Here is a 21,060-nt window from a genome sequence, read left to right as displayed (position 1 = left end):
ATCAAGGAATACAGCAGCGAGAGGTATATCAGGGCTCACAGTCTGGATTAAAGAGAATACTGTACGGAGGTTATGCGAGGTAGATCTCGTGGGAACAAACCCTGATTGGTCAGGCAATATGAGTGTGGTCATAAGCAATGAGAGTCGCGTGGCCAGAACCTTGGCAAGGATCTTGGCATCACAATTCAATAATGACAGAGGACGATATGAATCACACAGCGCGGCATCCTTACCCGGCTTAAGCAGAGACGTGATGACCACCTCCCTCATGGACCCCGGCAGCACACCCACCTCCAAAGCATCCTCAAACACCTCTTTCAGCACCGGTGCCATGATACCTATGTAACATTTATAAAATTCCGCGGGGAGCCCATCTAGACCAGGTGCTTTCCCGTTACTCAGGGACATTATGGCTTCGCGTATCTCATCCAACTCAAGCGGCGCCCCTAAAAACTGTCTGTCGCCGTCGCTGAGCCAGCATAGCGCAAAATCCCCCAGAAAGCCTTCCAAGTCAGAGCCTCCAGTGGTGCGCGATGTATAGAGCTGCTCGTAATGTGTCCGGAGAGTGTTCAGTATGCTATCAGAGTCTTTGCACATCCCACCTTCAGCAGTGGTTAATTCCAAGATAGTATTGGTGCCACGCGCCACGCGGACTGTCATTGACAGTGCTCTACCCGGCCTCCCACCCTCATTGTATGTTCGAGCCCTCCAGTATTTACCTCTGAAGTGAACCTCTCTTTGCGCTTCTGCCTCGTATTCCGATAACTTAGACCTGAATTCCTGCTGTGCAGACCCTACGTTACCTTGTACCATGCTCCTTTCCAACACCCGTAATTCCTTTTCCGACCTGTTGAGAGTGCGTGGTATGTCCCTCAAAACTCCAGAGCTCTTAGCGATGCACCATCCCCTCACTGTAACCTTAAAGGCTTCCCAGACAGTTTCTACACTATCTACTGTATCTTTGTTGCAGGGAAAAAAATCCTCTATATCCTCCCTGAGTTCCTCCCGGAAAACCGCATCCACTAGTGTGTTAGGCTGTAGACGCCAGGGCGGACGTGGTGTACCATACCCAGGCATATCCATAGTTAGCAGCACTGGACAGTGATCAGAATGCGTCCTGGGAAGGTGTTGTGCATCCAGTATATGCGGTGCTAGACTTTGTGACACAAACAAATAATCAATTCTAGCCCATGTACCTGTGCATGAGGTGTAGTGTGTACCATCCCGTAGGTCAGGATGAACATGTCTCCACCCATCGACAAGCTCTTCCTCATCCACTATCCCACTGATGACGTCTCGTGCTCTGGGATGGTATGTTGTGTAACCCTCCGCTCTATCCATCCCTGGGACTAAGGCAACATTGAAATCCCCACCCCAGATTATATGACTCGACCCAACATCCATCACAATTCCCCATAACATAGCAAAAAAATCTGGTGTATCCACATTTGGTGCATAACAATTGGCAATGGTAATTGTATCCCTACCCAACCTCCCCCACAGCACCACATATCTTCCCTCCTTATCAATTCGCTGACCTTGTAATGTAAACGGGATGGCACGATGTATAAGGATAGCCGTACCCCTGGCATATGATGAATGGTTTGAGAAAGCTCTAACACCCGCCCATCTATTACCGAAATTGGGTGTGGTGTGCAGGGGGACATGAGTTTCCTGTAGCATAACCACCTGTACTTTATGTCTATCCCAATATGCCATCAACTGCCTGCACTTACGGGCATCCTTTAGACCTCGCACATTCCACGACAGAAAGGTACATTTGTTAGTATCCCCTGCGCCCCTTGACAACATCCTTAACAGTCCGTAAGATCATCCTATGCCTTAGTAATGCCTGCATCATGTCTTACCTGTATAATCCTTGTCTGATAATCTAGTATGTCGCTTGTCCCGTATGTAGGCCTCCCCTAAAACGGCACTATGCATAGGTATCCAGCACAACGTCGTCCCACACAGCTCAAAGGAATCCACAACTTGCCTGTGTATATCGCACTCATCCAACTCATTCAATAACCAGTCACTCTCCCACTCCTCCCATCCTCCCACTGAAGCAACCCCAACCTGCCAGTTTCTCCACCCTCCCCATCCCGCCCCAATGCCCCCAAAAAACTAGGGTGGAAACATACCCTATCCCATTGTAAACTGTGTGGGTAATTCCCGCTAGGTAGCATTCCAGGTGGCAACACAATAGCCCCTCCACTCCACCAGCGCCACTCAAGGGAGTATAACCGGCTAGTGGGAGAGAGGGGGGTACCCAGCGATCAGAATCTATATCGGACTCCCCAGAGCCAAATCTCATCCCATCTCAACATGAAAAGGAAGGGGGGAGATCTCAATGTTCGTGCGTTCACTGCTCATCCTCATCCATCCCTTCTCGTTGTTCGCCAAGATGATCTTCCTGATCCCCCCCTGGTTTTGCTGTCCGTTTATAATGCTTGATGAATTCTTCCACCTGTTGCAGGTGAACCTGTTGCAGGTTCATGAAAAACCTCTGGCGCCCTTGACATGTGATCCGCAGGCGGGCCGGATAGAGCAACGCGTAGTCCACTTGTAAATTGCGCAGTTTGGCTTTCACATTTAAGAACTTGCGACGTTCCTCCTGCACCATTGGTGTGAAATCAGGATAGATGGTGATGTTGTTGCCATCAAAGGAGAGTGTTTTAGAGTTCCGAGCTGCCCGTAAGGCTGCATCCCTGTCCCTATAGTTTAGTAGGCGGGCAATTATAGGTCTCTGAGTCATGCCTGGTTTGGGTATAGGTCCCAAGGATCTGTGCGCTCTCTCCACTATAGATTGAGGCGAGAAGGCTTCCGGACCAACCGCTGCCAGCAAGAGTTTCTCCACATATTCCTCCATTCTCCCCACATTTGTGGACTCCGGAACACCAATTACGTGTATGTTGTTGCGCCGGCTTCTTGCCTCCAAATCCTCGTTCTTGGCCGCTATAGTGCGCAGCAGATTGTCCATCCTAGTGAGTTGCGTCGTGTGTTGCGCCGAGGTATCCTCCACATCCGAGACCCGTTGTTCCGCCTCCTTCAGCCTCCCCTCATGGACATCCAACTTGTGGACAACTACATCCATCCGAGATGATATCCTGTCGACTTTGTCAGCAATGGTCGCAAACCCTTGGCGCATTTCTTGAAGGATTGCCGTGAGATCCGGGGATGCAGACGTCTGGCCATCTACAGTTCCGCTAGCGTCCGCCTGCTGTTGCTGATCCGAGCCAGCCCGAGTAGTTTTTTTGGCGGAGCCAAATGTGATTTTCGGCTGCCGTGCGTCCGGCCTCCCCATCTTCGCCACCGGTAATGTCAATGAGTTGCAGTCTGCAGCACCCCAGGTGTCAACGCTCCCCCTGCAATCCCAGCTACACAAGCCAGTTGAGCCGCAGCGTCCACTCTGCCAATTAGCGATCAATGGGGACGGGAACCAGCGTGTTGCACTTGCGCGTGGCTATTTTAATTCTCAGTATTGTGTTCTGGCTGCATGCAAACCTACGGCGACAGATCCAACAAAATCCCAGGCCTCAGCACACCGTTCGCACTCGTGTCCAATAGTGCACCGGTATAGCGTGCCTGAGGAGGATAATAGAGTTCCGTGTTCAGCGCAGTTTGATTCGTAGCACCTATAGTGTTCGAGACCCAGCCGGCCAGCCCCAACAGGCCTCACACGGGGACAGGGACGTACGCTATCACCAGGGGTTAAGCCAGCAGCCAGTAGGCCCACCACCACATAGCAATGTCTCAAACACTGCCCGCGCCCAACCCGGTAAAGTGCAGGATATCTGTGGGTGACTTTGTTCGGTACTCTCCTAGCGCTCGAGCACGCAGCCCAGGCTGTGTCGCCTACTGTTTTGTAAAGCCAATCCTGTATTCCAGACAGGCCTCACCCAGTGCCATGCGGCGGGAGTTCAACACAATCAGTGCTTCGTCATGTACCCAGCACTTCTTCTCAGTGTAAATTACTGACTGGGTCACACGTTAGTGCCGCCTACTCTATGCGTCCAGTAGGCGCTGTGCCAAGATCTTCGCCTAGGGGGCTCCCCAGCCGGCCGTACAACACCACGTAGGCCTCACCAACGCTCAGGACAAGGGCGTAACAGAATGCGCCGATCCCCGCTCCGCCACCCGATCCAGCCAAACTTTAATTACGTGTCCCAGATCTCACTGCAATATTCACAGACCTGCTCCGGAGACGGCTGTAGTAGCCGGTGGGCCCCCCAGGGGTGCCGTCGGTAGCCGGCGCAGTCCGCAGTAACAGTCTGGTAACTGCTGGAGCCTTAGGTGCATAAGTCGCATAAGTGCCAGTTCTCGCAATGATGTCACTCCTGGCAGCCCTCGCCGCATATACTGCCGATGGGGTGGGAGTACAGGAATCGCTCCCTCCAACCGTTATCTCCAGGCCGCCAATCTTTCGCGCCACTCTAGGCCCGACCTCCGTAGTAGGATCCCCGGTCTCGCGTCTTTCACTGGACCGTCCAGCCGCGTCGCCTCCTCCGTCAGTTAGTGCCGCCGGGAACAAAAAAGCTCCTCCAGCCCGCTAGCAGCCATCAATTAACTCCAAACTTGGACCAGAGTTGTCGGGGAGTCCCCTGAGCTGATGGGAGTCGATTCAGCCCAATCGGCAGCCGATTTCAGGATATTTATAGGATCGATATCGCTAGGTTGTGGGAGCCTCACATGAAGGCGTCCATTCACTAGTGCGCCACCTAGCGCCCCCCAATATGTTTTTTAATATGTTTATTGTGATATATGAATTGTGATAAATGAATTTATGCTTGTTTACTGTGTATATTGAATTGTTTCCAGATTTCTGTTTTTAAATATATGAATTCAAACATTTTCTTGCTTTGATATTTTAACCGATTTATGTGTGTATAAAACCTTTGTAAAGATTTCTTTTGATTAAAAAGATTGTGAACGTTCTATTTTAGTGTGGAATTTTCCCTTTCTTCTTTTTCCCCCTATATGACCATTTAGCCTTGTGTTGGGGAGGTAATTTATAGATGGTCGAAATACAGGAATAATTCCTCCGTGTGAGTGAATACCCAGGGATTTTCCCTAGACTGGTATATTGTAACCTTCCAGAATTCCACATTGAGTGATCAAGATTGTTACTGCCCCGTCTCCTCGGGTAAAAATACCTCAGGGGGAGCGCGCAAATTGTGCTGGTGTGGTTTCTGTTAGAGTTTCTCAATATGTATTCCACCAGTCTGACGTCCCTGAAGTTTGCAACAATGCAATCCCCTCTTATATCTTTTTTCCTACCTCCTAGCCAGTTAGCTCTTCTTACATGCAGTATCTCCCCCTTTTCCCCGTTATTCAATGGTCTATGGATGTCCAGCCACTTTGCGATTTTTGAGTGTAGTTGTGAGTGCGATTCTTTATATGATGGCCTGAGTTCCGGTACCCCTGCGAATACTATTACATAGGGGCTGGCTTCAGGTAGTAGATTTATATGTGGGGGGGGGGGGGGGGGGGGCTTTCAGGGCTATAGAATGGGTCGAAATCTACATAGGATGAGCTAGAAGGGCCATTGGTTGAGTGGTGGTCTTCCTGGCCCCTTTGTATGAATGGTTGCTATCCAGAGTTTTGGTGCTCGTCTTTTGATTTGATCCCCTTCCAGGGTCTTGGGGAACTTTCGGGGCGTCATGTACCTGGGCGATCGTGTGTTGGATGTTACTAACACAATTGTTATTGGTCACTATGTTATTACCCGCCACACTTATGAGTTGATTAGGGCCTAGAGGGGGTTTCTTACATGTCAGGTCCATTGTCTTGCCTTGTGGAGAAGTGTGGCTCAATAACTAGAGGCGGCAGACCCGGAAGCTGAGATCGGCCCGGCACCAGGGTTCGATTCCCATCGCGGCAGGGTCTTGGGTCAAAATGTCCGCGGGCCTGATAATTCTCGCCTCGGCGCCTACTCTAACCTTGGGTCCCACTCTGCAACTCTGGGCAATAGCTTGCTTAATCTTCACAATGGCCCCTTCAACGCCGGGGATGCCTGGTCTCACCTTGGGGGTGCCCAGAAGGGACCATCTCACAGGGAAAGCCAGGACGGGTTTCCCAGCGGTATACAGCGCCGGGACGCCCGCGGTGTGGGCAGCAGTGCGCTTTACAAGTATACCACATTTACATTTACATTTAGTCAGTTCATTGGCTATTTTGTCCACCCTACTTACAATCGGTTTCAACTGGGTGATAATAAAAGTTTCCATGTGTTTCTTGAGTTCTCCTATAACCTCCTCAATCCACCCTGGTGGATTTACATTTGTGCACACTCTGTTATCTACCAGGGTATCCTATTGTCTATTTCTGGATCCACCAGGTCCTATACGTGATTTATTTTTCTTCTGTTGTCCCTTGCTCCTCCCCCGTTGTTTGGGCTTACTGTGGGCAGTAGGGTCACTATGCCCTGAGTTTGCTGCCCCAGAAAGTAGTGTATATTGAGCACATGGAACGCCCTCTATTGGGTTACTTGCTGACACTATATTTTCAATCATATTGGGGCTGTCAGCTAATGTTTGATCCCTGGATTGAGTTGGGGTAACTACTATAGGAATGGGTGAAGCGGATAAACTCCTTTCCATACGTTCTATCTCCCCAGATACCTTCCTTGACATCAGATCGATTGCGGTGTTTTTTTTTTACTTTATTGGGAGGAACAATGTTTGTTTCGGCAGAGGTTTGTTTAGGAGTTTCAGCTAGATGTGCTCTGCTCGTAGCCGAGCGTGTTTTAGGGGGATTGGACATAGTGAAAATGTCTTGGAATAGTTCTTTTACCCCCCCTATGTGCAATCCTAGCTTCTTTCTTGTGAGTGACTACGTAGGCCTATAATACTCTATGTGTGCCCCTCACCCCCTTCTTCGCCTTAAGCAGTTAAATATCAGTTTGCTCAGTGGCCCCGTCAAGCACAAACGGCCAGTTCGATTTAGCAGTACCTGTCGCAATAGTCAGAGTCAAGGGGGTGGCCCGCTCCGTCCCTGGTCGTCCCCAGACAGCCACAGACGGCCCGCCCTCTGCCCGGGCTCCGCCCGGCGTCGCCCGCGCGCCTCCCGCGACGCGGGAGGTGCGGTTCTTCTTTATGCGCCTTTGGGCGCTGGCAAGTGACGCTGCAGGCGGCATCCCCGGGACCTCGCAGTGGGCGCTGGGAATTGTAGGCAGACTGAATGTTGTGGCTGTAAACGCTCACCCCTCTCGGCGGCCGCTATGGCAGGTGCGGCGGCGGGGGAGAGCGAAGCAAAGGAGCGTGTCAGCCAGCAAGACCTCTCAGGTAGGTGGCAGTACGAATAGTGGCCCCAGTCAGTTTGTAGCCCAAATTTTAGTAGAAAGAGGACTGCATCAATAAACATGAGCGGTAGTGTGGGAATACTGATGTACCACCCACGGCTACCCCCTGCCGCAATGCAAAGTAACACAAGCAGCACAGAGTGCTATTTGCACTACCATATAGGCTACTTTCCAGTGCAATGAAAGGTCTGCGTTGGAAAGCAAAATACTTTATCAACACTTTTGCAGGTTTACGTCACCGTTTGTGACATTGCACCGGTGCAAAGTGTATTGCAAGCCATAGGCGTGCTTGATAGCTACACTGTCAAAACCCAGACCTAAAAATGGGTGGTGCTGAGGCAGAGCATTATTCAGCTCACAGTTGGTACCAATGATGAGGTACAAGCAGGCGGACTGCAGATATCTTGCAGGCCGCACCTGGAGGCTTCAAGGTGGCAATGAGTTCGCATTTGTGCATCTCATCTTGCACAGGAGAGTGTAGCTTGTGGTCATCTGCGCCTTCCTCATGTTTCCTTCAACTTAGGAAAATCAGGACATTTTTCACAGTTGAAGCTGCCATCCAAGTCTAAACTGCTTTAGTCCTATCAAGAAATGACTATGCAAACGCCCTCTACTTGGGACTTCTAATAGGCCAAAATCGCAGTTCAAATGGTGCATAATCAAGCAGTGAGACTGGTCTTTCGACAACCCAGGCATTGCCACACTAAACCTCTGATGGAGAAGTTGCACTGGCTACCTGCAGCTCTGTGTACCATCTTCAAAACAGGCTGCATCATCTTTAAATACCTCCATAACAAAAGCCTGGTTTTATATCCTCCAGAATCTAGACCAATACTGTTAGATCTGGCACCTTGGCGTGAGTCTCCCTTCCACTTTTTGCTGGTGTTCGATGCTCAGGGCTCTGCGCCACGGCCAATCCATGCCGCAGTGCAAGTGCTCCCTATATAAAGTGTATCCGTAGTTGATTTCCATGATTGGCTTATTTGGTTTACTGTCAGTCCCCAGTAACGTGCACCAGGAGTGCCGGGGCTTGTAGATACAAATGTCGCTAGTGGGCCTGCAGCGCTGGTTGCGCCACCCACAGAAGCGGCCTAGTAAAATGTGTCTCAGGTCCGCCATTGCAGACCCTGAGTACAGTCTGGTACTGTCACGCTGACTGTGCAAGTGCCCACACTTGCCAGTCCCTAACCTTTCCCTAACCTTCATATCAGTCACCCCTATGGTAGGCCCAAGGGCAGGGTGCATTGTAAGCATAAGGTAGGACAAGCCCTGATGTGTGTGGCATGTCCTAGTAGTGAATTACCGCCCTTTTTCGTTCTTCACTATTGAAGGGCTGCCTGTTCTCTTAGGCCAAGGTGAGCTGCTGGAACGATTACACGCTATAGTCCCAGCCGGCTCAGGGAACACGGTGGCATGTCGAGTTTGGTATGCCTGAACTCAGAATAATAAAATACTTCCTTTAGCAAGGTTTATTTTAATATCCTGTGTTTGCAACTGCTACTTTTAGAAAGTTAGCATTTGCTCGCCTGACTATTTCAGCCTGCCTCTGCCAGGGTGTGTATCTGCTGTCTGAGTTTGTGTGAGTGATAGGGCTGGGGAATTACCGGGGACAGTCGGGGTGCCCAGGTGGTGAATAGAGTGCTTACACCAGGATGGGTGGGCAGAGTAGACCTTGACTCTGAATAGGGTTGTCCTCCACCACCACAATGCTGGCTCCATCTCCTGCGGAGCGTCTGATGTCCCTGCCCTGCACTCTGAAAGAAGACGGCAGCATCCTGTCAACAGAGTACTCCAAAACCGGGTTGAACCAGGCTCAGGTCCCCTGGCCTGCCAAGACAAAAGAAACCGAGTATAAAGGTAGGAGCCCTGCTGCTAAGAAATTAGATCCAATTTTGACCACAACGAACCTCTGCCTGACTAGAAGGACTAAGAGAAGCTGAGGAGAAGGAATCCTGAAGTGGTGCCTTGCTGAGGACCGAGAGGAAAAGACCAGAAAGGACTTTGAAGACTTGTGCCTGAAACTATCTCCAAGGGCTTGATCACGAGCTTGCCCCCTGAACGGAACCCCAGGACCATTGGGTTCTATTCTGCCTGTGCCCGTTTGCTGTTGGGCCTTTAGTTCTTATTCCCTCGCCAGAGTTGTGCCTCGGGTGCCTTCGCCCTCCAAGGTCGTGACAGCTCGGAGCCTGGTCGCCCTGCCAGAGATGAGCCCCGCTCAAGCTTGAGTCGCTCTCCGCTTCAGTGCCGGGCCGCCCGCTCTCCTGTCACCTTGCCTGCTACAGAGCACGCTGTGCGCCTCATCTTCTCCCGCTGGAATCTGCACGGAGCGCATCTGATAGCCTCGGACGGTCCATACGTCGTAACGTACTTGACTGTCTCGCTTTGCCCTCCTGCATACCAAGGCCGTGTCGCACCTCAAGAAGGCCTTCCGTAGTGTGGTACTGAAGGTCCGGTGCTGCACCCGTCTGCCCGAGAATGCGACGCCCCACACAGATCCACAGGTACGAATTGGTGTGCTAAGAAGTAGTATGCCCCGCAGGCCTGAACGGCGCCTCGCCCCGTGAGCTGCATCAGATCCCGGATCGCCACAACCCTCCACACCGTCCCGCTCACCCGCCCCGCACCTCGAGGGGGCTCCGAGCCGGATAGATCCTTTGGAGAACCGTTGGCCTCGTCCAGGGCCCGCCTCACCAGTAGCCACGCCTGAAACGCTTCGGACACTCATCGCAAGGTACATTGGAACTCTATCCCGAATTAACATCGGATCCAGGGTCCGCAACGTTTGCTTTCCCTGTCATCGTACCTTGCTAACCAAGAATACTTAAGAACAATTGCCTATTTAAATCTGGTGGCCTTCATTCGCTAAACGTTACATGGTCTTGTGATAATTCTGCATATATTTTTACATAAAGTCCACGTATTTTTGATACAATCTTACGACTGGTGTCCGTTTGTGGTGGGTCAGTGGGTTTCCTGTATGTGATCATAAATGCTTAACTAACTATCGCCCTGAAGATTAGCCTTGTCTGCTCACGCCACACTACCTAGAGGGTGAGCAGGGGTTATTTCTAAAGGAGTAGTTTTCTTACCTTGACTAGAGGAGTGGGTCCCTGTTTGTCACAAGTGAATACCTGTGCCAACCAAAGACCCCCGATTCTAACAGATACCCCGAAGGGTAACCTCAGATCGGCCCACATGAACCTTGTATGGTACCCCGATTCAAGCGAAAGAGGTCGGGAGGCGCCTGATTTTTGGCGCTGGGCCCCCATACATGAAACTCCTCACCGCTTGAAATCAGATCAGCAGCAAACTATATGAGCTTCCGGGAGCTCCTGACTATTTAGACAAGCATATGGCAAAATTCTGGTTAGATGTCGCTTCTCTCTACCTCAGCACCAAGATACCCTTTTGGTATAAAAGCGCTATATAAATATAGCATAACAACATTTAAGATACACAATTAGAGCATAAGCTGTTCATAGCTTTGATAACAAGAACCTATAGTTTGTATATTGCTTGTTTTTTAACTTCCACCATAGGGAGGTGGGGGTGTCTAGGGAGATAAAAGAGGGCCCTAGAACCTTGTCCATTGATATGGAAGAGAACAGAGTGAGACCTTCCAGTAAACTGTTGCCATAGTCTAGTGTGCTAGGGAGATTGGGGTGTTGATATAGGGGGAATTTAGCATATGTTGAAAATGTGATTCCTTGCATCCACAGCTGTGGTTGTGATAAATGACTCCAGGCTGGGTTAAAGTATACAGTGCAAACAAAGGAGATGATGGATGGAGAGCTGAAACTTCAACCCCAATCACCATTAGATTTGGGTTCAATCCATCATCGTTCTTTAGCTCACCTTGCCAACCCAGTTCAAACGCAGCTATATGCAAATCAGTTTTGACCCTGTTCCTCATGGGAACAGTCCAGCCCAAAAAGCCAAGCCAGGCCTTTCCTGGACTTAAACAAGCATCCTGGGAGCGTTTTCAGGGTAACACTTCTCCAGATTAGCTTAAATCCAGTGGCAAAGTGAGCAAGGGGCCCACGTTTGGGCATACCCTGCCAACTTAGGGCGAACAAAGCCATACACAAGGAGATGATGGACAGAGTTCTGAAACTTTTTAGACACTCACCCCCAATCACAGATCTGGGTTGAATCCATCATCATTCTTAAGCTCACTTCGCCACCCCAGTACAGACCCAGCCATATGCAAATCAATCTTGACCCGGTTCCTGGACTGGAAAAAAGCATCCTGGGACCAGTTTCACGGTAACACCACTCATCAGGCTACATTGAATCCAGTGGCAAAGTGAGCCAGGGACCCACTTCTGGGCATACTCTGCCGGCTTAGGGAGAACAAAGCAAACACTGTCAAGCCAGGTCTTCCCTGTACCGGTAACAATCATCTTGGGACCGGTTTGGGGTAACACCTTATCAGCCAGGCTAGCTAGAATCAAGTGGCGAAGTGAGCAAGGGATAAAGGGAAGAAGATATGAAAAAAAGGAATCTTTTAAGAAAAAACCTGAATGGAGTCGGTAAACTTTGTTGAATGGATTAATTTGTAGTTTTCACAATCAAGGTGTGTGCTGATCATTAATATATAATGTTTTTATTTGTCGTGGAACCCTTTTAATGAGCTGACGTGCACAATGGCTTCAAGGAAGGCATGGTCTATGGTTTTGTCTTGGGTACTGTCTAGAAAGGAAACCACTGGTGTAAGTGATGAATTGAATGTAGTGGTGTATGGTGGCAAAGAATGTAATCGAGTGTAGTGTAGTAGGGTGCCGTAGGGTGGAGTAGAGTGTTATAGAGTGACATGTTGAAAAGCGGAGGTGCGTAGAGTGTCATGAAGTGGCTTAGAGTGTAAGAGTGGAGGGGCTTAGAGTGGACTAAGTGTCGTAGAGTGGTGTGGAGTGGTGTATAGCAGCATAAAGTGGAATAGAGTACACTTATAATTTAAGGCCCTCATTCTATCTCGCAGGGCCATTCATGGTCAAGGTCCAGCGTATCTTAGGAGATGTTTTGTCCTGTATACGCCGAACCACCCTCTTCGATCTGCCACTCAGTGCCAGCTGGTCATCCCACGGTTTCGTAGGGCGCGTTTCGGTGGCCGGTCCATCTCTGTGAAAGCAGCTGTTGCTTGGAACGCCCTTCCTGTGGAGCTCAAATACAGGACTTCGGTCTTTTTTAAAAAAAATTAAAAACTTATCTCTGTAAAATGGTTAAGTAATTTTCTGCCCACTCTCTCACAGTCTGCGCACGCGCCAGGACACTCTAGAGTAACATAACGTAACTTGTTGAGTGCAGCAGAGTACCGTTGAATGCAGTAGAGTGCTGTAGGGAGCAGTGGAGTGTTATAGAGTGGCATGTTGCGGCTTAAAGTGGCAGAGTGGAGGGGCATAGAGTTCTGGGGCGTGGCGTGGACTAAAGTGTGCAGGTAGACACAGGACACTTCAGGGTGTGGAAATGGGAGACTAATGCAACCTTGAAAGCAGGAACTTTACAACACTGGAGCACTGATAGCTAGCCACACAGGGAGAAAGGGCTGTACATACTGTATGCCCGGAGGGTTCCCAGTGACTAATACCCGTAAGTCACCCATGAACAGCACCGACTTCTTCTACTTCCTCAGTGGCAGGCTAAGAGGAAAAGCAATTCAACGTGGGACACTACACACCATGACAACGGATATCGGATTACTCACTGGGAGAGAAGATAGGGGTAAAATGATATTGAGCCGTACAAAACACGTGGAAACACAGACACATTCTGTATGATTGCACATACAGTTTATTATTAAAACTTAATGAAGATTTTGAAACTTTTTGGTGGATGACAACTTAGTTTTCCTGATTGTTTTACAGATCATAGCCGCTTTTGCAGATAGCAGGAGGCATTCTTGCAAACATTCTAGGACCAGAAAGAGGTATGACTGTTTTGGTTTTTCGAATGCTTATTACATACAGTGTTTATGTGTGTTTGATGTAATGTCAAGTTGCCAAGGGGGTGCCTAGAAATGCGTCTCATGCTCGCTGCGCTATTGGAAACAAGCTACAACCAACTTACAAGGACTAATCAGAGCGAAATCGGTCTTGGGTTGCTTGTGTTTTGGGTCTGGGAGGATTTCGCCTGACAGTTAGGGCTGACAGTTCCTTTGGAGAAAGGCCAAGACTGATTTGCATACAGCTGGGTCCAAACTGAAGTGGCTTGGTGGGCAAAAGAATGATGGGTTGGGCTGCAACCCCAATCGATTGTCCGGGAATTTACTTATTGCAAGTATTCCCTTCATCATGTTTTGTGTTTGATGCAACACCCTAAGTGGCTGAGGGCCTGCCCAGACGTGGGTCCCATGCTCACTGTACTACTGGAACCAAATCACACCCGACCGATTAGCCCTAATCAGGGCAATACCGGTCATGAGCTGATTGTGTTTCTGTTCAGGCAAAACCTGGCCTGGCAGTTCGGGCTGGACTCTTCCTATTGGAGCCAGGTCAAGGCTGCTTTTCATATGTCCGGGCCCAAACTGAGGACTAATGGTGGGCAAAAGAACAGTGGGTTAGAATGACACTCGAGCGATTGCCAATGGTTAAACTTATTTCAATCAATCAATCAGAGTACTTGTAAAGCGCACCACTTACCCGTGGGGGTCTCAAGGCGCTGAGGAGGGGGGCTCAAAGAGCCAGGTCTTGAGGAGTCTTCCGAAGGTGAGAAGGTCTTGGGTCTGCTGTAGGTGGGTCGGAAGGGTGTTCCAGGTCTTGGCGGTGAGGTAGGAGAAGGATCTGCGGCCGGAAGTCTTTCGTTGGATGCAGGGAACAGTGGTGAGCGCACGGCTGGCGGAGCAGAGCTGGCGGGTGGGGGTGTAGAAGCGGAGTATGCTGTTCAGGTAGACTGGCCCGGCGTTGTGAAGTGCCTTGTGTGCGTGGGTGAGGAGCTTGAAGGTGATCCTTTTGTCGACAGGGAGCCAGTGTAGATCTTTCAGGTGGGGGGTGATGTGGCTGTGGCGGGGGATGTTGAAGATCAGTCGGTCGGAGGCATTTTGGATGTGTTGTAGTCGACGCAGGTGTTTGGCTGTGATTCCTGCGTAGAGTGTTGCCGTAGTCCAGTCTGCTGTGTCAGTCGGGATCCAACTTGTAGATCCTGTGAAGCATGCGGAGGGTGTTGTAGCAGGAGGAGGAGACGGTAATGACCTGCATTCACATGGTGAGGGAGGAGTCGAGGATGAATCCTAGGTTGCGTGCGTGGTCCGTGGGTGTTGGGTCTGTTCCCAGCCTGGTCGGCCACAAAGAGTCGTCCCAGGCTGAGGGGGTGGGTCCGAGGATGAGGACCTCAGTCTTGTCCGAGTTCAGTTTCAGGCAGCTGCTCCTCATCCAGTCGGCAACGGCCTTCATTCCCTCGTGGAGGTTGGTTTTGGCAGTGTGCGGGTGCTTGGTGAGGGAGAAGATGAGCTGGGTGTCGTCGGCGTAAGAGATGATGTTGAGGTCGTGATGGCGGGCCACTTGTGCGGGGGGGCCATGTAGACATTGAACAACGTTGGGCTGAGAGATGAGCCCTGGGGGACGCCGCAGATGAGATCGGTGGCTTCGGAGCGGAAGGCGTTGGAGGCGGACGCTTTGGGTTTGGCCAGAGAGGAAGGATGTGGTCCAGTCGAGGGCCTTCTCTTGGATTCCGGCTTCTTGGAGGCGTGTCTTTCAAGAATTCCTCTCATCACCAATTGCGTGTTTGACAATACACAATGATGAAATCACAGGAAATTATATCACATGACCTTTCACCTGACAATGACATCAAAGAAAATGATCATGTTGCTCTGGAATAGGAGACATAATCAAGGAAGGAGTGAAGGTGTCGCTCTAAACTGAACAGCATAGGGTCACAGCAGCTGAAGAAGCCTGATGGGGCGAGTTGGTAGCCCTGATTCCAAGATTGCCATTTGCCACTTCTCGCCTTCCTGCAGCCAAGGGACCAAGACCAGATGTTTGAAAGATCGGACACCTCGAGTCTGCTGGACCCAGGAGAACCATCGTAGTGTAGCTTGGCTGCCCGAAGGCATGTACTGCCAAAATAAGAGAACCACACAACTGGACTTCTACCAATCTCGAAGATTGCTAGGAAAGTTGACTCCTGTGGACCAAGGAATAGCCCGGGAAGACCTCTGTCGATCACACAGCATCTTCAGCATCCTTGAAAATCTTCAGCATCCTGTATCCCTTGCATCAGGACCACTGCATAGAAGGTAAGAAGCCACTGACACTGGAGACTGCTTTTTTCCTCGAGGTAACTGTTTCTGTGGACCTTGTTGGTCCCCCCTGGTTGGCTCCCCGTCAGAGTTGATTGCCTAAAGTAACTGCATTGATACATACCCAAGTTTTGCCTTATAAAATGTTTCTCAGAAATTTTTAATTGTCAAATTTGTTGAATTTATCAAAGCTTATTTGAGGTTAAGTAAAAAGTGCTAGTTTACTCTACTTTCTAAATTCTGTATCTCCAGAACCCTGAGAAGGATCTTTGTCATTTTATCAAAAATTATATAAAAATCGAAACAATTTTTTATAAATTGGCTTTGGATTTTTTAAATGTCTTGTTTATTTATTCTTTAATTGGTTTGGTGATGTTTAAATGCTTTACACTTGTCCCTGACTGCTCAGAGTCACAGCAACCCAAGGTTGAGCTAAGGGTTTAACAAAAGTAACCACACTGGACCTTACCGGGTTGGTAGTGAATTACATGCGGAGGTCAACACAACCAAACCATATAATGCACCCCAGTTCCTCACATTATAAAAAAAATTGGCACAGAGACGTTTTATGGCCTACGGGTGGAGCAGACCGCACTTGTTTCAAGACTGTGTGCCATGACACGACCACAAAGCAAACAAAAGAAGATGATGGACAGGGGGCTGAAACCTTTCAGACACTCACTCCCAGTCACAGATCTGGGTTAAATCCATCATTGTTCTTTAGCTCACTTCGCCACCTCAGTTCAGATCCAGCTATATGCAAATCAGTCTTGACCCTGTGCCTCATGGGAACAGTCCAGCCCGATCTGCCAAGCCTGGTATTCCCTGCACCAGAAACAAGCATCTTGAGACCGGTTTCAGGCTAACAGCCCTCATCAGCCAGGCTATCTTGATTCCAGTGGCAAAGTGAGCAAGGGACCCTCATCTGGGCATTCCTTGCCAACTTAGGGCAAACAAAGCAAACACAAGAGAGATGATGGACGGCGCGCTGCAACTTTTCAGACACTCACCCTCATTCACAGATCTGGGTTGAATCCCTCATCGTTCTTAAGCTCACTTCACCACCTCAGTTCAAACCCAGCCATATGCAAATCAGTCTTGACCCTGCGCCTCCTGGGAACAGTCCAGCCCGATCTGTCAAGCCTTGTGTCTCCTTGTGTTCGTTATGTCACAAGCACCACAGGTATATGTCTGAAATTGAAATGTTTACATTACAGTCCCGACAGGGCTTGTCTCTTGAATTTTTAAGGAAATATAACCCTAGCAATGCATGCTGGAAAACATTTGAAAGCAATCGCCGAGGCCTATTCTGATAGACGAAGGAGACAGGGAGCTCTGGATCCACATCAATGGGCACGGAAAAATGGAACTGAGGGCAGTGCGCCTGGTGGGTGCTTTAAGGCTCCAGTGTTGTCACAACGGCATCATTTCTGGTGCAGAGATGCAGTCAGCACCTCCTATCAGTGCAGGAGAGCTATGAAAGTTTCCAGTTACAGTTGGACTTCTCAGGATAGTCGACAGGTGAGGAATCTGCACATGGAAGTATACATCAACTTTTTTTATTATTACATGTGCTTGCCAGTACCAGTCCAAGGAAACCCAAGACTTAGAGCAGGAGTTTTCTGATCAGTAAAAATCTTTGTGAGTTACTGAAGGGTAAGCATCTCGCACATTTTAACTAGACACCCCTAAGCATAGCTTTATTGACTTTAAACCAAACAGTGTTTAAAGTACAAGTTACTTACCTTTGGTTACGGTGTATCTGGTAGAGATGATTCTAGCCGCAGATTCCTTAACGTAGAATTATCCACAGGCGCGAGACTGGATGCGGAAACATTTCTTTGCCACAGCATCTCTGCGTGCCGGGGGGAGGTACCACGTGACTCTGCCCTGACGTCGCCCGCGGGCGTGATCTCAGCGAAGTCACACAAGCCCCACCACGGCGTGCGGACGTCAGTTTTCTTCCGAGAAATTTTTCGTGCAACAACGCAGAGCCATCACAAACAAAACTGTGGAGAGAATGGGAACAGTGTGCGAAAAAGCAGTGAAAACAGAAAAGGGAGGAACGAAAGGTGAGGAGCAGCACCAGTTGGAAAAGTGCCAGGCACTAAGGTACAGAAAGCCAAAGCAGCGAAGAGCAGAGCACCGCTCTGAGGAGCAGCCTCGCAAAGCCAAGGTGACAACCTCCTCGGAGGCAGAACAACAGGTGAAACACGTCATAGCAGATGATAGAGAGTCAGCAATCACAATCCACAACAGTGAAGGGCAACAAGCCCTGAGCAGATGAGTAACAGCAAATTACCCCAAGACAACACCATAAAGGAGGGTATATCCCCTGGAAGGAGCTAAAGGCTAAGGTACAGCCAAAATACCCCAACTCAGAGGGCTGCAGAGGAATCTGAAACCACAAGCAATTAAAAGGGGAGAAGAGTACAAGTAGGCCCCCACACAGGAAAAAACAGGGTGGAGGGATGCAGAAGTACACATGTACCAATCGACCTCGTGCCCGCAAGAAAGGGGAGGAACAATTAAACAAGTTGAAACATCCTGTCAGGGAAGAAAGGACACTTGCAGAAGACAAGCCACCCGGAGGGAGGCAAGTGCAGAAAACCAAGCTGAAGGTCCTCGCAGAATAGGGGGAAGGGCGGGTTGTGAAGGAATCTGCAGCTAGAATCGTCTCTGCCAGATACACCGTTACCTAAGGTAAGTAACTTGGAAATCTGATAGAGACTACTAGCCGCAGATTCCTTAACGTAGAATAGATACCCTAGCCATAGCCAGAGGGGAGGAGGGCCTGCCAGAGAACCTAACCAGTTAGGAAGAAACACAGGGCTCCAGCACGGGATGTGTCATGGTGACAAGAAGGGCAGTCCAGCTCCCACCACAGCGAAGTAAGCAAGAACAAGGCGAAGGGAAGGCCAGGATACCCCAAGCCCATCCAAGTTACAAGGGACATCCGCCAGAAAACCCCAGAGGGACAGACAGCGCCAGAGTAGAACCAAGGAAGAAAAGAACCACCCCATACTCCAAGGAGAAGAGGTAGAAACTGAAACAGAGCCAGCCGCAGGAAAACACAAACACAGCGAAGGGGAAGCTGAACAGGCATCAGCCTCGAGGCAGCGGACAAGGCAGGAGCAGCTCCACAGCCAAGAAGCGTAGGCGTGAGAAGAAAAACAGAAGCGCAAGGCCCCAGCAGAACAAAGGCAGGAGCACATGGGTACACGCCCAGGCCCACTGCGGTGGACCATAATGAGCAGGCGTGCGCAGCCGACAGCTGGCAAATACCAGGAAGCAGTGCACCCAGAACACGCGCAAGACTAAGGCAGAAGCCAGGGAAATCCAGAACAACCCTCAAAGGAGGACCGTTCCAGAACACAAACCGACCCATGAAAAGAAGTGGGACCAGCCAAAAGAGAAAGAGTAGAAATACATAGTACAGACCGAAGCAGTCAACCAGAACACAGGAAAATGCTAGGAGAACCTAGCCCCCCTAGAACACAAGACACAGGAACAGGCTGAAACACCAGACAAGAAGGCGGAAAACACCACAACACGACGCGGTAAACGGCATGCCAAAGTCAGACTAGCGACGTAGCAGGTACTGAGAATGACAGAACCTGGAGCAGCACAAGCTGTGCCAAGACAAAGACAAAGGAGACAGCACCAGCAGTGTACAGTGATGCCAGGAAAGGCGAGGAACCAGGTGCTCACACCCTCCCAGCTTAGGACAGAGCTATACAATAGCTACAAGTACCCCACTTAGGGTATGACATTTCCCAAAGAAAGCATGGGAACACCTCTTCGGGAAAAAACCCCACAGCAGAGGACAAGAACACAAAGGATCTGCGGCTAGTACCACAGACAGCTTTACCACTCAGCCCAAAAATACACAGAAGGCCCAACCTGAGGACCTATACGGTTTACCAACTGCCAAAAACCAATGGGCTGTACCAGCAGCAAACAGTACAGAAGGGCCAACCTAAGGACCCCAAAGGCACGTCAAACCACACAGAACACACAGACGGGCCAACTGAAACACTAGACCCCAGAAAAAGGGTGGAATAACGCCTCCCATAAAGTACCAAAAGACCGACAAGCCAAGCCTACGGAGGGGGGAGGAGGAGGAGGACGGAGTCCCGCAAGGAGCCGCTGAATGGCGGAGTCCGCGTGGGTGTTAAACAAAAGAACCCCATCAAAGGGCAGGTCATCCAGATGCTCCCTAATATTCTCTAGAAAAACGCCATCCCACAGCTAATCACGGCGGCGGAGAGCCACAGAACTCGCCATAGCGCGCAGAGAGTGTCAGAAACATCCAAGGCCGAACGAATAATAAACGCGGCCAACTCCCGGCCATCCAACACATGGTGCCGCAGATCAGCGTGAACACCTTCATGAGAGGCGCGAGACAGAAGGGACTCTACTGAATCCCACAAGGTGGAGGTAGCCCTGGCCAATACACAAAGCGTGTTGAGCGCTCGCAAAGCCGCACTGGAGGAGGCGAAGAAGTTACGCCCCCATGAATCCAACCACCGGCCGTCCCATGACGGAGGAAACAACACCAAAGGTAAGGAAGGAAAAGCAGTCTGCAGAAGAGGGGCTTGGATAGAAGGGTGGAAAGAAAGGCAGACTGGTTTGTGCGGAGCAGGACAGTGGTGGTGCAGGAGTGGCTGAGGTACCGGATCACTCATGGCAGGGCGCCCCAGGCCCCCAGAAGAGAATTATGGAGCGAAGCTTCGAAAGTAAGAAGCAGTTCCGACACCACAGGGACCCCCAGGGGTGTTTGTGGCGAGGCAGAGACGCCGTGGGTCGAAGAGAGGAACCCCGTAGGGCCGCACCTTGAGGACACCAAACCCCCAAAACCTGAAGCCGAACTAGTCGGCGCTCAGCGGAATGCCCTGCATGTGGCAAGGGATCCGCGGACGTCACAGGAAGAGGAGGAGGGGCCAAAAAAGCCTGCAGATCAGTAGCATAGGCCTCCATTTGGGCCCTAGTCGCCCCCACACCAGGAAGCAGCGGGTAGGATGGTGATGAGCAAGGTTGTATGTCCCGAGGAGAATCCGTGCCCTCTGCAGAAGGGGGACCAGGCCTCTGGGACAAGCTGTAAGAGTTACCAGTGGGCGAGCGACGTCCCTGGGGCCTCGGTGAAGGACGATGTCGTAGTCGGAATTGGCAGTTTCTGGACCCTTCCGTAGGGGACGGACGCGGCGACGTCGATCTGGACAAGCATGCCGAAAGAAGTTTCATCCGGCGCTCCCGCCGGGACTTCAGCTTCAGATGCTGGCAAGCGTCGCAGTCCGTAGTCATGGTGCTCGCCCAAACTTCACATACAAATAGGGTGAGGGTCCGTCGCCGACATCGGACGCGTACAAGAAGTACACGTCTTGAAGCCTGAAGGCATTCACACACAGTTTCTCAACACAAAGTGTGAAAGGAAGGCCTGAAAACAGGTCAGGGACACTATCCGGATCCGTGTTGCAAGCAGAAAAGAAGGAAACTGACATCAGCGCGCCGGGGTGTGGCTTAT

Source organism: Lissotriton vulgaris, chromosome 6 (assembly GCF_964263255.1).
Source record: "Lissotriton vulgaris chromosome 6, aLisVul1.2, whole genome shotgun sequence".
NCBI classification, from domain to species: domain Eukaryota; kingdom Metazoa; phylum Chordata; class Amphibia; order Caudata; family Salamandridae; genus Lissotriton; species Lissotriton vulgaris.
The sequence above is the reverse complement of the archived record's forward strand: the minus strand, read 5'-3'. Positions refer to the sequence as shown.